Raw genomic sequence first — 16,126 nt, 5'->3', positions numbered from 1 at the left:
GTTCCTGTCAATTATTTTGCGTTCTGGACTACAGTAATGCATTACTTGGACCATCTCAGGAGAATCATTAAAATAAAAAGGTTTTTAAAAATGTCTGCCAGACACATTTTGGCAGGTCTTCGCAAGACAAGACAAGCAGATTCTGCATCCTCTCTGGCTCCCAGGTAGTAACTGAGCCAGCTGTGTTCAAGGCTTGCTTATCTGACTGCAACTCAGAGCTCTCTGGCCCCTTTCTGACACCCGAGTTCACCCAACACTGAGAGGGGTCTGACATCATTGCCTGAGTTGGAAAGAGCAGGCAGGACTCCACAGCTGCCTCAGGAACAGGGCTTTGCTGCTCCGGTGCTTAGCTTTTTTTTTTTTTTCCTCCCAACAGGGAGTGAGCCAGTATAGATTGATCAAAGCTCCCTTCATGAAAAAAAGTAAAACATGCCCATCTTATAGTATAGGGACAATTACAACTAAGATATATAGAACTTCAATTAGTCCTGGGAACTCCTGTTTTTGTACTCACATGAGAGAAAAATTAATTTTGACTGTTACATGATCTTAGGGACATAAATGCTGTTATGAAAATGAAGGGCCACGTTATGCAGATTTCCCTGCTCTACTGTGATTCCTTAAGGACATTGATTATTATACTTGACTTTAACGACTGCTTTGTCCATTTATGTATTTCCTGCTGGTGGCCAGCTGAAGATGAACTTGGCAGACAGGCTGAAGACACTGGGCATAGCCACCATGGTCAAGAACCCTGACCTCAAGAGAACTGCAAAATGCAAAAGACAGAAATGGGTTCTCAAAAACCAGACTCTGCTGTTTCTTTAAATTTGGAGGACAGTTTATTGGATGGAGTGGGGAGAAATCAGAATCTTTTAGTCACACTGGATAGCTTTTGGGCTCCTGTATGAGCATCCTCCAAAAAAATACCATTGTGTCATATCTGGAACTTGTCTTTATCCAATACCTCTTTATGCATTTCCTTTCTAGGATTCCCGTTATGACTGATAATGGTCCTGCTTACACTAGCAAATCATGTAAGGAATTTTACAGTTTCTAAAACATTAATCATATTCCTGAAATTCCTTATAATCTATGTGGTCAAGCTATTGTAGAACAGCACCTATAACTACTTCAACAGTAAAAATTAAAAGTAAAAAGAGATCTTTCCCCAATCTGTTGGTTGCCATTTTGTCCTATAAACAGTGTCCTTTGCCTTACAAAAACTTTGCAACTTTTTGAGTTCTAATTTGTCAATTCCTGATCTTAGAGCATAAGCCATTGGAACTTTTCCCCTGTGCCCAAGTATTCAAGGTTCTTCCCCACCTTCTCTTCTATTAGTTTCAGTGTATCTGGTTTTATGGGAGGTCCTTTATCCACTTGGACTTGAGCTATGTACAACGAGATAAGAATGGATCAATTTGCATTCTTCTACATGTCATTCTCCAGTTGAAACAGCACCATTTGTTGAAAATGCTCTCCTTTATCCACTGGATGGTTTTAGCTCCTTTGTCAAAGATCAAGTGACCATAGGTGTGTGGGTTCATTTCCGGATCTTCAATTCTATTTTATTGATCTTCCTGCCTGTCTCTGTACCAATACCATGCAGTTTTTATCACTACTGCTCTGTAGTACAGCTTGAGGTTAGGGATGGTGATTCCTCCAGAAGTTCTTTTATTGTTGAGAATGGTTTTCGCTATCCTGTGTTTTTTGTTATTCCAAATGAATTTGAGAATTTCTCTTTCTAACTCTGTGAAGAATTGAGTTGGGATTTTAATGGGGATTGCACTGAATCTGTAGATTGCTTTTGGCAAGATGGCCATTTTTACTACAAAATGACAACCAACCAAATGGGAAAAGATCTTTACCAATACCACATCCGATAGAGGGCTAATATCCAATATATAAAAAAAAACTCAAGAAATTAAACTCAGACAACCAAATAACCCTATTAAAAATGGGGTATAGAGCTAAACAAAGAATTCTCAACCGGGGAAACTTGAATGGCCAAGAAGCACCTAAATAAACGTTCAGCATCCTTAGTCATCAGGGAAATGCAAATCAAAACAACCCTGAGATTCCACCTCATGCCAGTCAGAATGGCTAAGATCAAAAACTCATGATAGAAGATGCTGGTGAGGATGTGGAGAAAGAGAAACACTCCTCCATTGTTGGTGGGATTGCAAGCTGGTACAACACTTTGGAAATCGGTCTGGCAGTTCCTCAGAAAATTAGACATAGCACTACCTGAGGACCCAGCTATACCACTCCTGGGCATATACACAGAAGATGCTCCAATATATAACAAGGACATATGCTCCACTATGTTCATAGCAGCCTTATTTATAATAGCCAGGAGCTGGAAAGAATCCAGATGTCCTTCAACAGAGGAATGGATACAAAAATGTGGTACATTTACACAATGGAATATTACTCAGCTATTAAAAACAATGAATTCAAGAAATTCTTAGATAAATGGATGGAACTAGAAAATATTATCCTGAGTGAGGTAACCCAATCCCAAAAGAGCACACATGGTATTTACTCACTGATAGTTGGATATTAGCCCAGAAGCTCGCAATACCCAAGATTCAACTCACAGACCACATGAAGCTCATGAGGAAGGAAGACCAATATGGGTCCTTCGGTCCTTCTTAGAAAGAGTAACAAAATACTCAATGGAGCAAATAGGGAGACAAAGTGTAGGACAGAAACTGAAGGAGGGGCAGTATGGAGACCAGTCCACCTGGGTATCCATCCCGTGTGCAGTCACTGAAGGTAGACACTGATGTGGATGTCAGGAAGTGCATGTTGACAGGAGCCTGATATAGCTGTCTCCATAGAGGTCTGCCAGAGTCTGACATATTCAGAGGCAGATGCTCACAGCTAACCATTAAAATGATCAAGAGGGTTCTCAATGGAGGAGTTAGAGAGAAGACTAAAGGAGCTGAAAGGGTTTGCAGCCCCATGAGGAGAGGAACAATACCAACCAACCAGAGCTCCCAGGGTCTAAACCACCAGCCTGGAAGCACAGAGGCAGGGGCCCATGGCTTCAGCTGTATATATAGGGGAGGATGGCCTTGTTAGGCATAGGTGGAAGAGGAGATCCTTGGTCCCATGCAGGCTGGGTGCCGAGTGTGGGGGAATTTGAGGATGGGGAGGTGGGAGTCTGGGGTAGGTGGGGACACATCCTCATTGAAGCAGGAGGAGAAGGGTGGGGTAGGGGTTTCCTGGGCAGGGGGCAGCAGGGAAATGGGGTGAGGAAATAACATCTGAAATGTAAATAAAATATTCAATAAATTTTAAAAAAAGTAAAAAGAGGGCATATATACCCACCTAAGTCCTCATTGTGGTTACAGATTCCCTACCTCAGTTTTGAGTGGAGAATTTTAACTGTTGGGATTAAAGCAGACATACAGGAGGTCCATTAGGTTCCATGTGACTGACAAGTATTTAATATGGACATTTATAGTGACCAGGCAGGGTCTGAGGGGCAGCAGGACAGTTAAACAGTCTCTGTATAGCTGTTCCACAAAGAGCAGACAATATATAAAGCTGATGTCAGGGTGATGTGTCAGGGAGCATGTTTCTGACATGACTACTCAAATGACTCAAAAAGAAGCTAAGGCAGCATAAAAATAATATGTCACTACAACATGATAACTATAATATAGCATTCTGGACAAAATTTAAAACATTCAAAACTATCAAAGTCTGAACTTCACCTGATAATGGTACATTGATAGTGTTTCATTAGTCATGTATGTTAAATGAACTGTAGTGATGTTCAACATACTGATGGCAGGAGGATGGGTGTAAAAAAAATAAGAGAATATTCTGAACTGTCTTTGCAATTTTCTACAGATTTAAAGCCTGTCTGAAAAGAAAGTTAAATTTTAAAACAACATACAAATGTTCAGGAAAGATTTCATGCAAGATCAAAGTAAAAAGTGACTTGTTTAGTGACTGGTTAGACCTAGGAGGTTAAAATGTAGAGAATGACTCACAGATTGCAGCCAAGTTTTAGGCCTGACGGATCAGAAGACTGCACCACAGTGAGAAGGAAGGAAAAGGAAAGGAATCTCCCTGGGAAGTCAGCAAATGATGGGTTTGGTACACTGAATTTGGGACTAAAATAGAGGAGTCAAGTGAAAATATAATTAGCAGCTGGAGATAAAGAATGTGATGTTGGTTGAAAGTTTATTATTGACAATGTGGAAGTGAAGTTAGTTAGCCAGTAAATATACATGAAACTACTACTTTTAAGGCCCTATCTGGAGAAAGGCAAGGGGATATCTACTAAAATGTGGACAGAGGCATTTCTTTCTATAAAGACAACGTAAAACACAGAATAAACTTAAACAAGACATAGAAAGGAGCTCATTACAAAAAAAAGCAGCAATCTGAGTGCTTACAAGGATGAATAGAACCTCTGAGAAATAGGTGGTATGCTCTTCAAAATTTCATGAAATGGATTAATTACCAATATTGCTGCATCTGGATATGGTGCTTCTGAGGAAGTAATTAGGGTGAAATAAGGTCCCAAGTGTAGAGTGGTGATCCAAAAGCTGGAGATTTGAGAAGAAATGGGTGTCTATGAACACACAGGAATTACCAAATCAACTAAAGAGGTTATCAACAAAAGACACTTAACAAGCAATGGGATTGAAGCAGTAATTAAGTCTCTACACTTTGTGCAAAGTAACAAATATGGATCTATTTTCATTTTTCTACATTCTGATTGCCAAAGTGAAGATGCTTTCTTTTTTCCATTGTATATTTTTGGCTTCTTTTTCAAAGATTAAGTGTCCATAAGTGTGTGGGGTTTTTTTTCTGGGTCTTCAATTCTACTCCATTGATCAACCTGTCTGTCTTTGTACCAATACTATGCAGTTTTTTATCACTATTGCTTTGTAGGACAACTTGAGGTCAGGGATGATGATTCCCCCACTTCTTTTCTTGTTAAGAATTGTTTTTACTATTCTGGCTTTTTTTTTCATATAAAATTGAAAATTGCTCTTTCCAAGTCTTTGAATAATTGTGTTGGAATTTTGATGGGGATTGCATTGAATCTGTAGATTGTGCTTGGTGGGATGGCTATTTTTACTATATTAATCCTACCAATCCATGAGCATGGGAGATTTCTCCATTTTCTGAGGTCTTCTTCAATTTTCTTCTTGAGAGACTTGGAGTTCTTGTCATACAGATCTTTCACTTGTTTGGCTAGAGTTACGTCAACATATTTTATATTATTTGTGACTATTGTGAAGGGTGTTGTATCCCTTTATTTTCTTACTCAGCCTGTTTATGCTTTGTGTAGAGGAAGACTACTGATTTGTTTGAGTTTATTTTATGTCCAGCCACTTTGCTGAAGTTGCTTGTCAGCTATAGCAGTTCTCTGGTAGAATTTTGGGGGTCGCTTATGTAAACTATCATATCTTCTGCAAATAGTGATGCCTTGACTTTTTCTATGCCAATTTGTATTCCCTTTTATCTCCTTTTGTTGTCTTATTGCTCTAGCTAGAACTTCAAGTACTATATTGAATAGATACAAGGAAAGTGGCACAACGGTTGGAGGGCAGATTTCCTAAAAAGAATTCCAATGGCTCAGGCTCTATTATAAATAATTGATAAATGGGACCTCATGAAACTGAACGGCTTCTGTAAGGCATAGTCAATAGAAAAAAAATAGGCAGCCTACAGTCTGGGCAAAAATCTTCACTAGCCCCACACCCAATAAAGCATGAATATTCAAAATACATAAAGAACTGAGAAAGCTAACCTCAAAACTCCCAAACAACCCAATCCAAAAATGGGGTATAGAGTTAAACAGAGAATTCACAACAGAGGAATCTCAAATTCAAGAAGCACTTTAAAAAAATGTACAAAGTCTTTCGTGATCAAGAAAATGCAAATCAAAATGACCCTGAGATTCCACCTTACACCAATCACAATGGCTAAGATCAAAAATTCAGGTGACAGGTGTTGGTGAGGATGTGGAGAAAGGGGAACACTCCTCTATTGCTGGTGGGATTGCAAGCTGCTACAACCATTCCAGAAATCAATCTGGAGGTTCCTCAGAAAATTGGAAATAGATCTACCTGAAGACCTAGCTATACCATTTTTGGGCATATAACTAAAAGATATCCCACCATACCACAGGGACATGTGCTCCACTGTGTTCATAGCAACATTATCTGTGATAGCCAGAAACTAGAAACAACCAAGATGTCCCACAATGGAAGAATAGATACTGAAGATGTGGTTCACTTACACAATGGAATACTATTCATCTATCAAGAATGAGGACAACATGAGTTTTGTAGGCAAATGGATGGCACTAGAAAATATCATCCTGAGTGAGGTAACTCAGACCCAAAAGGACATACATGGTGTGTACTCACTAATAAGTAGATATTAGCCAAAAAAAAAAAAAAAAAAAAAAAAAAGTACAGAATGCCCAGGATACAATCCACAGAACTCAAGAGGGTTAACAAGCAGAAGGGCCCAGGTGAGGATGTTTCAATTCTACTTGGGAGGGAGAAGAAAGCAATTATGGGAGGCAGAGAAAGGGAGGGACCAGAGTGGGAGAGGGGAAATGGAGGAGAAAATAGGAACATTATTAGGTATTGGGGGTTGGGGGGTAAGAGAGAAGCCCTGAAGGCCAACAGAAAGAATGGAAACAGGCAACATCAGGAAGTGGGAGGTGGGGGTACCCTCTAGAATGTACCAGAGACCTGGAAGGTGAGAACTCTCAGAACTCAAAGGGGACCTTAGATAAAATGCCCAACAGTGGGGACAGGGAACTTGTAGAGTCCACCTCCAGTAAAAAGTCAGTGCATCAAGTGAAGGGTGGTGTTGCCATCCCACAGTCAAAAACACTGACCCAGAATTGTTCCTGTCTAAATGAATTACAGGGACAAAAAAAACAGAGAAGAGACTGAGGGAAAGGAGGTCCAGTGACCGATCTAACTTGGGATCCATCTCAAGGGAAGGCTCCAAGGCCTGGCATTTTTACTGATGTTATGGTGTGCTTACAGACAGGTGCCTAACATAGCTGTCCTCTGAGAGGCCCAAAAAAGTAGCTGAGTGAGACTGATGCAGATACTAATACCCAACCATTGGATTGAAGTTATGGGAAGACTGGTAGAAGCTGAGGAGGAGGGCAACCCCATAAGAAGACCAGAAGTCTCTACTAACCCAGACCCCTGAGATCTCTCAGACACTGATCCACCAACCAGGAAGCATATACCAGCTGATATGAAGCCCCAACACATATACATCAGAGAACTTCCTGGTCTGGCCTCAGTGAGTGAAGATGAACCTAACCCTAGTGAGACTTGAGGCCCCAGGAAGTAGGGAGGCCTAACAGCAGGGTGGGGTGTAGATGGAGATATTCTCTTAGAGACAGGGAGAGGAGGAATGGGATATGGAATGTGGGAGAGTGAACCAGGAAGAAGATAATGTCAGGACTATAAAAAAAAGTAATTAAAAAAAAATCCCCCCACAAAGGAAATCTGAGGACTGGATTGACTAATAAATACTACCAAATGTTTAAGGAACAGTAACATCAGTACTTCTCACAATGTTCTAGAAAAGCATGGGAAGGAAGAGTATCAGAGTCATTCTAAAGAAAAACAGTCTTTACCAACAACATGGAAAATAAATAATGGATAAAAGGAAATTATGTCTTAATCCCCTAATAACGTTCAATGTTTTTCAACAAATTATGTGGAAACCACACTCCAAAAGATATTAAGACTATTATGAGGTTCTGTGTTCCTTTCAGTTTCAGAGACAGACAAATTTTGTCAGCAGCACCAATCTCATTCCTAAGACATGACAGTTAAGACCGGAGTGAATGGATTTGGCCATATTGGGTACCTGATTATCATGGCTTCCTTCAATTCTAGCAAAATGGGTATTGTTGCCAACCCATTCTTGATTTCAACTACAAGTTTCGGAATGATTCTTCCCATGGCAAGTTCCATCACACAGTCAAAGCTGAGAATGGGTGTCTTAGTTAGGGCTTTACTACTGTGAAAAGATACCATGACCAAGGCACCTCTTATAAAAATAACATTTAATTGGGGCTGGTTTACAGGTTCAGAGAGATTCAGTCCAGTATCATCAAGGAGGGAGCATGACAGCATCCAGGCAGTCATGGTACAGGCTGAGTTGAGAGTTCTACATCTTCATCTGAAGGCTGCTAGCAGAAGACAGACTTCCAGGCAGCTAGGATGAGGGTGTTATCGCCCACACCCATAGTGTCACACCTACTCCAACAGAGCCACACCTTCCAATATTGCCGCACCCTGGGCCAAGCATATACAAACCACCACAATGGGAAACTTGTCATCAATAGGAAGGCTGTCACCATCTTCCAGGAGTGAGATTCCACCAACATCAAATGGAATGATGCTGCTGCTGAGTATGTTGTGGAGTTTACATGTATTCGTCATCCTGGAGAAGGCTGGGCCACACTTGAATGATGGAGCCAAAAAAGTTATCATCTCTGTCTGTTCTACTGATGTCCCCATGTTTGTTATTCGTGAGAGCCATGAGAAGTATGACAACTTGATCAAGATTGTCAGCAATGCTTCCTTCACCACCAACTGCCTAGTCCCCAGGACAAGGTCATCCATGACAATTTTGGCCTGTGGACAAACTCATGACCCCAGTCCATGCCATCACTGCCACTCACAAGACAGCAATGTGACCATGAGAAAGTTTAGACCTTCTGCCCAGAAAGGAAATTACCACCAACAAATGACAGAGTTCAAAAACATGTGGCCAACTAAACATCAGATAGGAAGGTAATATCTCTAGACAGAAAGAACTGCAACCATTTAAAAAAAAAAAAGACAAAATACAATTTCCAATCAATAATGGGTTAATGACCTGAGCAGACTTTTTTTCAAAAGAAAAAGTATAAGTGGCCAGATAAATGTTTCTGAAAGTGGCCAATATTCATAGCCATCAGAGTAATGCAAATGAAAACTGCCTTAAGAGCTCTGGCATAGAGTGCTAGGTATGCAAGCATGTGGAACTGCATTTGAATCCCTGGCATCCACATAAGGAGCTGAAATCACTGGTGTTTAGTGATCCCAACAGAAGGCAGGTGGAGATGTAAGGATCCCTGGGGCTTGATGAGCACCTAGTAAAGTCAAATAGGTTCTCTCCACATTCAGGGAGAAACTGTCTTTAAAAATTAGCTGAAGAGTGATCCTGCTCTGGCCTCCGTATGTATGTGTACACATCCCCAACCTCCCACACACATATAAATGTGTCCAAATGTTCATGTACATACATGTACACACATAACTTTTTCTTTCTCATACAGTATATCCCTGTTATACTTTCCTTTCCCTCTCCTCCTCCCAGTTCAGCCCACCTACCCTCCTCTGCATATCCATTCCTTCTCTCTCTCTCTCTCTCTCTCTCTCTCTCTCTCTCTCTCTCTCTCTCTCTCAAAAAAGACCCTAAAAGGCAACGACCAAACATGACAAAATAAAATATATAATGAGACAAAAACTATCATATTAAAATTGGACGAGGCAACCTAACAGGAGGAAAACGGTCCCAAGAACAGACAGGAGTGTGGACACACTTGCTCTCACAGTCAGGAGTCCCATGTAAATTCCAAGCTAATTGCTATAATATTCATGCTGAATACCTGGTGAAGACCCATGTAGTCCTCATCTTTACTGTTTCAGACTCTGTGAGCTCCTAAGTGCCTTGCTTAGTTGATTCAGGGGTTCTTGTAATCCTTGTGTCCTCCAATCCCCTCTGGCTCTTATAATCTTTCCACCTCCTCTTCCACAGGATTCCCAAGGGATTTGATGAAAGCAGCCAATTTGGACATTCTCTCTACAGAATGTCTGACTGTCGGTCTCTGAATACTTTTCCATCTGCTGCCTGAGGAAGCTGGATGATGACTGGATAAGGCACTAATCTATGAATATAGCAGACTATCATTAGGAGTCATTTAATCGACATTTTATTTTTAAACCATTGGTGTTTGGTTTTACCTGTCTCTGGGACATCTAGTCTCTAGTTTCTTAGTTAACCAAGCAGTATCTACCTTGGGTTCCCTTTCATTGAAAGGACCTTAAGTCAAATCAGACATTGGTTGGCTACTCACACAAGTTCTGTGCCACCATTGCCCTAGCATACTTTTCAGGCAGGACAGATTGCAGGCCAAAGGTTCTGTGGCTGGCTTGGTGTCCACATTCTTCAGGTAGCCTGCATAGTACCTTCCCATATTAAAGCGACTAGAACTTAGGGGTAACGACTCCATATAGGCACCAACTTAATTTCTCCATGTTCCATGATTTGTGTGGGTGTTGTCTTTGACAATAAGGCTTCCAATGTTGGTGTACAGAGAGAAACCATTTGTCTTAGACCTGGGTTGCTGATGCTTTTGTTCTTGCACTTGCCTTTTGCCATCTGTATCTTCTTAGTGCTACCTGCCCTGTCTCTGACTGGAGCCTGTCTTTTCTATTATCTTGGTTGTATCAGAACTATGTGGAGTGGGTGTTACTACTGGGGTTAGAGCTGGGGCCCATAATCTGCTCAGTGCTCAGGTACAGACAGGAAGGAACAAATGCTCCGGGCCAGGAGTGACTTCCTGGGTCCTAGTGGGTCCCAGTTACTCCCTGTTTGGGGCAGGCATTGCTGTCTGCTTACCTAAGATACTTCCCAGGCTAGAGCTCCTGGGAGGCCTGCCTCCTCTGGGTTCTGTGAGATTGGGGGCAGAGTTGCCACCCAGGAACTGCCACTCTATTCTATGGGATCTTACAAATTACTTACATACAGATCTCTGGCAGCTGTACTTTAACTTCAACAGCATTTGATATAACATTTTCAGATTTTAATTTCCTTTTTTTAGATGTCAATTTATTCTGAAGCCCAAAGAGAAAACAGCTTCCAACTGGAATCTTGAAAGTTTTTGAAGGAGTTTTTTATTCTCAAGGTTTTCTACCTTCTAATTATCTCTTCATTCCTTCATAATCTGTAGACAGTGAAACATGACTTGGTAACACTGCTGTTGATGTTATCAATTTTTCTTTCTTCTGAAATAGACTTGGGAATAATATAATTTCCAATTATAGATCCAATTCATAAGTTCAGGGTATAACTCAGAGGAAGAGTGATTATCCAACATGAGAATGGCCCTGGTTTCAGTCCTCAGCATTTTCTACCATGACTTGGTTTTCACTTACTAATTTATGTGCACCAACATAAAATCACAGTGGAAAATTCCACATCTGGCTCCATGTGACAGGTTGAGTCACAAGTCAGGAAGAAAAAAAATTACTACATAAAATTTCTTTTAGTTACTACTTTTTTGCAACTGTGATTTTCTACTCACACATTTATATTTATATTTATATTTATATTTATATTTATATTTATATTTATATTTATATGCATTTGAATTTATATAAGTGGTGTACCGTTATTGTACTACTGATCTTCTGAATTCAAAATATATATTTGGGAAGCAGCTATGCCAATGTATGTAGATCTAGTTCACACTTTCAGCTGAATCTATAGTATTATTTTAAATAATGTACATTTTACTTTGTTATTGTAAGTAATCTAAGCATTGGCTTGTTCTGTTGTGTCCAGAATAAGAAACCTGTAGCTTAGTCAGAATGTGGAGAGGGAGAAGAAAGGGAGAAATTCTCTATCCTGTAGTAATAAGTTTTCTTGCTCTAACATTTCTAGAGTTTTTCTCTTTACACTTAAGTTTTATTCATCTGGAATATAGTATTGTAATCAGTATGAAATAGAAATTTGCTTTACTTTTTGTTTTTTATCATATGGCTGTTCAATTGTTCCAGCATTATTTGTGTGTGTGTGTGTGTGTGTGTGTGTGTGCGTGTGCGTGTACTTTATCTCTAACTTAAAATGTCTAACTTGTAATGCATCAAGTTCCTGTTATATGATGCGAGTCTGTTTCTGTCTCTGAGTCTTTTTGTGTACCTATTAATTTGTTCCTGACATAAAACACATCTATGAACATAGCTTTATACTGTGAATATGTAATGGAGAGACACCTAGTAGGTCTGCTCCCATGAAGACACGGTATCCTAAACCTTCCTAGAGGAACCACTGCACTTGGAGGGGAAGAACCACTGCACTGAGAGCAGCAGAATTTCAGGATCCCAGAGGAAGCCTGCATCCCAGGAGCTCTTCCACCCAGGAGCTCAGGATCATAGGATCACAGACACATCTGGACTCTGAGGAGTTCTGACACAAGCAAGATAACTGGAAAGAGAATCTTGAGTCAGAGACATCGAGTGCAGGTAGCACTAGAGTTAACCAGATGGTAAAAGGCAAGTGCAAGAATATAAGCAACAGAACCAAAGTTACTTGGCATCATCAGAACCTAGTTCTCCCACCATAGCAAGTCCTAGACACCCCATCACACCAGAAATGCAGGATTCAGATTTAAAATCACTTCTCATGAGGATGATAGAGGACTTTAAGAAGAACATAAACAATTATTTTAAAGAAATACAGGGGAACACAGGTAAACAGGTAGAAGCCCTTAAAGAGGAAACACAAAAATCCCTTAAAGAATTGCAGGAAAACACAACCAAACAGGTGAAGGAATTAAACAAAACCATACAGGATCTAAAAATGGAAGTAGAAACAATAAAGAAATCTCAAAGGGAGACTACCCTGGAGATAGGAAACCTAGGAAAGAAATCAAGAGTCATAGATGCAAGCATCACCAACTGATTATAAGAGACAGAGGAGAGAATCTCATGTGCAGAAGATACCATGGAAAACACAAAGAAAATGCAAAATGCAAAAAGCTCCTAACCCAAAACATCCAGGACACAATGAGAAGATCAAACCCAAGGATAATAGGTATAGATGACAGTGAAGATTCCCAACTTAAAGGGCCAGTAAATTTCTTCAACAAAATTATAGAGGAAAACTTTCCTAACATAAAGAAATCAATGCCAATGAACATACAAGAAGCCTACAGAACTTCAAATATGACCAGAAAAGAAATTCCTCCCATCACATAACAATCAAAATATCAAATGCACCAAACAAAGAAAAAATACTAAAAGCAATAAGGGAAAAAGGTCAAGTAACATACAAAGGCAGACCTATAAGAATTATATCAGACTTCTCACCAGAGACTATAAAAACCAGAAGATCCTGGAGTAATATTATACAGACCCTAAGAGAACACAAACACCAGCCCAGACTACTATACTCAGCAAAACTCTTAATCACTATAGATGGAGAAACCAAGATATTCCATGACAAAACCAAATTTGTACAATATCTTTCCACAAATTCAGCCTTACAAAGGATACTTGATGGAAAATTCCAACACAAGAAGAGAAACTACAACATAGAAAAAGCAAGAAAGTAATCTTCCAACAACCCCAAAAGAAGATAACTACACAAACATAATTACACCTCTAATAACTAAAATAACAGGAAGGAACAATCACTTTTCCTTAATATCTCTTAACATCAATGGACTCAATTCTCCAATAAAAAGGCATAGACTAACAGACTGGATACATAAACAGGATCCAGAATTTTGCTGCATACAATAAACGCACCTCAGTGGCAAAGACAGATACTACCTAAGGGTAAAAGGCTGGAAAACAATTTTCCAAGCAAATGGTTCCAAGAGAAAAGCTAGAGTAGCCATTCTAATTTCAAATAAAATCTATTTTCAACCAAGTTATCAAAAAAGATAAGGAAGGACACTTCATACTAGTCAAAGGAAAAATCTACCAAGATGAATTCTCAATTCTGAACATCTATGCTCCAAATGGAAGGGCATTCACATTCATAAAAGAAATCTACTAAAACTCAAAGCACACATTGCACCTCACACAATAATAATGGGAGACTTCAACACCACACTCTCAGCAATGGACATATCATGGAAACACAGACGAAACAGAGACACAGTAAAACTAACAGAAGTTATGGACCAAATGGGTTTAATATCTATAGAACATTTCATCCTAAAACAAAGGAATATACCCTTTTCTCAGCAACTCATAGTACCTTCTCCAAAATAGATTATATAATTGGTCACAAAGCAGGCCTCAACAGACACAAAAAGATTGAAATAATCCCTTGCATCCTATCAGATCACCACTGACTAAGGCTGGTCTTCAATAATAACAAAAACATTGGAAAGCCCACATACACGTGGAAACTGAACAACACTCTACTCAATGATAGCTTGGTCAAGAAAGAAATAAAGAAAGAAATTAAAGACTTTTTAGATTTAAATGAAAATGAGAACACATCATATCAAAATTTGTGGGGCTCCATGAAAGCAGTACTAAGAGGAAAAATCATAGCTCTAAGTGCCCACAAAAAGAAAATGGAAAGAACGTACATTAATAAATTGACAGCACACCTGAAAGCGTTAGAACAAAAAGAAGCAAATATACCCAAGAGGAGTAGACGGCAGGAAATAATCAAACTCAGGGCTGAAATCAACCAAGTCAAAACAGAAAGAACTATACAAAATATCAACAAAACCAGGAGCTGGTTCTTTGAGAAAATCAACAAGATAGACAAACCCTTAGCCAGACTAACCAAAGGGCACAGAGACAGTATCCAAATTAATAAAATTAGAACTGAAAAGGGAGCCATAACAACAGAAACTGAGGAAATTTTAAAAATCGTCAGATCCTACTACAAAGGCCTATACTCAACAAAACTGGAAAATCTGGATGAAGTGGACAATTTTTTAGACAGATACGAGGTACCAAAGTTAAATGAGGAGCAGATAAACCATCTAAACAGTCCCATAACCCCGAAAGAAATAGCAGCAGTCATTGAAAGTCTCCTCAACAAATAAAGCCCAGGACCAGATGGTTTTAGTGCAGAATTCTATCAGACTTTCCAGAAAGACCTAATACCTATTCTCTTCAAACTATTCCGCAAATAGAAACAGAAGAAACACTACCCAATTCCTTCTATGAAGTTACAATCATGCTCATACCTAAACCTCACAAAGACCCAACAAAGAAAGAGAACTTCAGATCAATCTCCCTTATGAATACCAATGCAAAAATACTCAATAAAATTCTCTGAAACCGAATCCAAGAACACATCAAAACAATCATCCATCATGATCAAGTAGGCTTTATTCTAGGAATGCAGGGATGGTTTAATTTTTGAAAATCCATCAATGTAATCCACTATATAAACAAACAAAGAAAAAAACACATGATCATCTCACTAGATGCTGAGAAAGCATTTGACAGAATTCAACATCCCTTCATGGTAAATGTCTTGGAAAGATCAGGAATTCAAAGCCCATACCTAAACATAGTAAAAGCAACCAATATCAAACTAAAAGGAGAGAAACTTGAAGCAATTCCACTAGAATCAGGGCAAGACAAGGCCCACTCTCACCCTATCTATTCAATGTAGTACTGGAAGTCCTAGCTAGAGCAATTAGACAACAAAAAGAAGTCAAAGGAATACAAATAATAAAGAAAGAAGTCAAAATATCACTATTTGCAGATGATATGATAGTATGATATGATATGATAGTATACTTAAGTGACCCCAAAACTTCCGACAGAGAACTGCTAAACCTGATAACAACTTCATCGAAGTGGCTGGTTATAAAATCAACTCAAACAAATCAGTAGCCTTTCTCTACTCAAAAGATAATCAGGCTGAGAAAGAAATTAGGGAAATGACACCCTTCACAATAGTCAAAAATAATATAAAATTCCTTGGTGTGATCTAACCACACAAGTGAAAGATCTGTATGACAAGAACTTCAAGCCTCTGAAGAAAGAAATAGAAGAAGATCTCAGAAGATGGAAAGATCTCCCATGCTCATGGATTGGCAGGATTACTATAGTAACAATGGCCATCTTGTTACTATAGTATTATTGTAATAGTTACTATTTATTTATTTCAATAGTTACTATTGAATAAATATTGAAATATTAATTATTTCAATAGTTACTATTGAGAGCAATCTCCAGATTCAGTGCAATCCCCATTAAAATCCCAACTCAATTTTTCACGGAGTTAGAAAGAGAAATTCTCAAATTCATTTGGAATAACAAAAAACCCAGGATAGCGAAAACCATTCTCA

This window comes from Arvicanthis niloticus, chromosome 29, assembly GCF_011762505.2.
Source record: "Arvicanthis niloticus isolate mArvNil1 chromosome 29, mArvNil1.pat.X, whole genome shotgun sequence".
Lineage (NCBI taxonomy): Eukaryota > Metazoa > Chordata > Mammalia > Rodentia > Muridae > Arvicanthis > Arvicanthis niloticus.
This window is presented reverse-complemented; position numbering follows the sequence as displayed.